The sequence below is a fragment of the Rhea americana genome, unplaced genomic scaffold, assembly GCF_003343005.1.
Source record: "Rhea americana isolate MKP2758 unplaced genomic scaffold, rheAme1 scaffold_69, whole genome shotgun sequence".
NCBI classification, from domain to species: Eukaryota; Metazoa; Chordata; class Aves; order Rheiformes; family Rheidae; genus Rhea; species Rhea americana.
Genome location: NW_028186856.1, coordinates 4368911 through 4372854, shown reverse-complemented (window position 1 = coordinate 4372854; position 3944 = coordinate 4368911).

Here is a 3944-nt window from a genome sequence, read left to right as displayed (position 1 = left end):
TTTATTATTTTCAAGAAATATTCCCCTCACGTCCTTAAGAAGCGTTCAGGAAAACAATAAGAATAAATGCTGCGTTTYCTCGCTTTCAGTCATAATGTTGATATATCACCGCTTCCCTGGCAGGTAGGAGAAGGAGGAATTCCGGGGAATTTTCTGCTCAGGTCCTAACTCAGATGCGTGACCTCAAGTCAGTAGCTGATAACCCCCTATTTCCGAAGTGCTTTTCAGAATACAGTGTCTCTACAGTTCGGAGGAGAAATCGTGGGATCAGATTTAGCCGTCGTTCAAGCATTCGTCTTTTTGCAACGAATGTCAATGTCCTAAACGCCTGTACTGAGGGAATCAAATACAAAATAGAGYCTCTCTTCAGCCCTCTTCCTCAAAAGCTGTTGTTGTTAGGTTTTTTTCTGCAGTTTTCACTCAGACCGCATCTGTGGGTGCTTCTACGGGTGTGTGGATTTTTTTTCCCCCTCTGCTYTGCTCAGGTGTAGTTCTTTTTCTACGAGCAGCCTGACATACATCCCATGCTAGGAGACACTGGACTTTGACTGAGAACAGTCCAGCAACAGGTATACTTCCGTGGCAAAGGTGTCATCAGGCTTAATACATTTTTTCAGAGTGGAGCCTGAAAAGGCAAAAGCCGAATGGTTGTAACGAATTGTGCAAAACAGTATGACACACATTCCTGTTAATTGAATTCAAATTGACCTCAGCGGGGGCCACCCTGGAATAAACATTTCAGCCTGTGGAATGTGTCAATGTATTGTAACCCCCCCCCCAGTCTCTTGGAGGAGGAATCAGGGTATTTAATTTCATTTTCTAAGAAGTAGGAAAGACAACACACTGTTATTACCCTTAAAAAGAAAAAAAAAAGAAAATATCAGTTTGAGCAGTTACCACCACAGATATCTCTGCAATGTATTGTTAAAATTCAGGGGTATATTATAATAAGGTGTACTGTGTCACTTAATCCAAGTGACAATGGAGACCATTGGCCTAAGTACAGGCAATGTTACCAGTCTAAAATACCTTTAGAGGCAAAGATTATATAGCTATGAGTACAGCTGAATGGACTTTATAGTCCTGAGTAGAAGATAGCTGGGAAAGAATGTAAGAGATTACTCTACACCAAAAAAAAAAAAAAAAAAAGAAGTGGAAAAAAAAAAAAAAATAAACAAAAAAAAAAAAAAAAAAAAAAAAAAAAGAAATATGTGTCTATGCAGGAGCAAAGAAACAACTAGCCTTACAGGCTCCAATGGATGCAGCATAGTGAAAGAGAAAAGAGGACTGAATTAATATAAAAAAAATCCAATTAAACTTGTAAAGCTAAGCTGGGTAGGATAGCACAAGAATTTACTAAATTATTTCTCTCAAACCCAGAAAGGGATTGCAATGCAAGAAATGGCCGGAGAAAAGGGAGCTTGCAGGAACAAGACACAGCCAGGGTAATGTCATGTTTGTGCTAACTGCAGTACTGGTGTATCAACCARTACCCCAAATTAATTTTGGATCACTTCCTTCTGCTCAAGCTTGTGCACTGCTAGCCCTGTTCTTGCCAGCCCTGCTCAGTTACGGAGATGACTGGGGGCAACTGCAGAAAGTTTCTCCCTCAGAAATAGCCCGTCTTAAGGTATTGAGTCACTGCAAAAGTTCTTGATCATCATGTGACTCCCAGGGCCCCGCATCATATTCAACAGGCCATTCTACAGATGCTTAAGCCATTTCCTGGTTCATAACAGAAGCTGATAACTTAGGGGGGAAAAATATATAGGATGCTATTTTGCTGTTGTGATTCAACTTTCTAACCATAACTTACTGAGCTGAGGTTCATCATGTGATTTATGATTGTCATGAGTAAGGGACCCATTTCATTTTGTTACATGACATCCTGTTGGACATCTGGGCCTTCATTTGTTTTCTAAAATATGTTATGATACTTAATGAGACTAGAGAAGGAAGCAAAAGAGATGAGCTCTAGTCAGGGTAGCTCCTTTGTTAAGACAGAATTTTGTGAGGACAGCATGGAAAGGTCTTGGGCACGTGCCTATTATGAAAACTCAAACCGCAAAACACCAAAGAGTGCAAAAGTCACACTTTTACGGTTTTTGTTTTTGTTTGTACTTTTTTTTTTTTTTTTTTAACTCAAAGTGGTGACAGTCTGGTCAGTTTCTGGACCTTGGGTACATTTACTGCAAAGAACGCTTCCTTGTCTTTCAATCCCCATCTCCCTCCTTGGTTTAGTTGTTTCCCATTCTCAGAACCAATGGGCAAAAACTTCCCTAGATTGTCCCTGCAGTATTTGGCATCAACATGCCAAAACAGGTTTCCAACAAGCCTGTAGTATTCTAGGGTAAGACATCTTAGCTGCCATGGAGCACTTCTTATGGTTCTCGATCTTTTTATAGACACTTTGTCCTATCCAGGGTTTGTAAGGTGCAGACAAATGCTTTTTCAGAGATGGAGAATAGATGACTTTTTAAAAAAATTTCTGTCTTGCGAGAACATCTCTCCGTATGGAGTCTGAGCAAGTTGAATACCTCTGCCTGGAACATGAATATGATGGCAAGTAGAGCCTTAGAGTCTCAGGTACTAAACACGTTTTGTCTTTTGTGGCTAACTCTGACCTGGATCTGGACTGGAATCAGATTTATTAGTAATTCTGAGCAGCTATTTGGTATGGGTGAGCTGAGCTGCTTAGTGGCCAAGTGAGGTGGCTAAACAGGAGGCAAAGAAGAGTCTGTGGTTAGTAAGTGGCTGCACTGAGATAGAAAACACAAATATCCACTTTACAATTTTAAATGGTGACTAAACTGCTCAAAAAATAGGAGGAAGTTCAGAATGGATTCAGAAGTGTGAATGGTTGAAGTGAAAATCTACTTTCATTTGTTGTCCCCTTCTTGGGTTTATCTCCTCATTTCAAAGATCTGCTTACCAGGTAAATAATGACATCAATAGTTGATAATGTTGCAGCACTGGAAGTAGGAGTAGAGAAAGAAAATAACAGCAAAAATGTCCATGGGTTAGCTACACATCTTTCTTACAGCAGAACAGACTCCCAGTATCTGATCTGACAAAAATTACATTCTGCATTAAGTTACTCCATCAAAGTCACTTTATATGGATAGACACTTCTGTATCATGGGGTTATAGAATTTTGGATTTGATTAGTCACCATAAAGCCAGATTATTGACTCATCAAACCAGGTAAATTCTGTGCATGTATTTACCCCTTTGTTCTATGTTTGTTTATTCCTGTGCTTTTTGTGTATTTGTGCTTATGTTACTATAATTGTTGTCATGTGTGAATCTGAGCTTTATTCATGGTTTCAGCTTATCTTAGAACCTGTTAGAAGTTCATTTCTGAAAAAAAATCAAACCTGAATTTATTTTTATGTGAGACTACTCCAATACTAATGCAAACATCTTTCACTTATGTTAAAAGAAAATTGGAGGGTTATCTGATAAAAAGCGGAATGATGTTAGATAATTCACAAAAATGTTTCAAATAGGTATAAGCTATTTTTGCATGGCCCCAGAAGTAGTGAGTACCTCAAGGTCAGTAAAGCTGGGGGGTGGGGGGGAAGCCTTCATACTAACCTGAGCTGCATAAATGGAAAGATGTAAATAAATATGTTTACAGACTAAGTTTACAGGCTCTCAAAAGGATGGAGTTGGGTGGGMAACTATTACATATGGAGAGAGGGGTAGGGAAAGCAACTGTGAAGTTCCGTGGAAGTGAGATTGTGAGATAATCCATACCAGGTCTGTGCTCTTCTGGTCACATGGTCATACAGATTTGGGCCAGTCAAAGTTCAGGTACAAAACCACTCTTCATTCAGACATGTTTGATTATGCATTAGTTTTTATGTCAATATGTGCCTCAGGTTTCTTTTTTTTTCTTTCTTTTTTTTTTTTTTTTTTTTTTTTTTTTTTTTTTTTTTTTT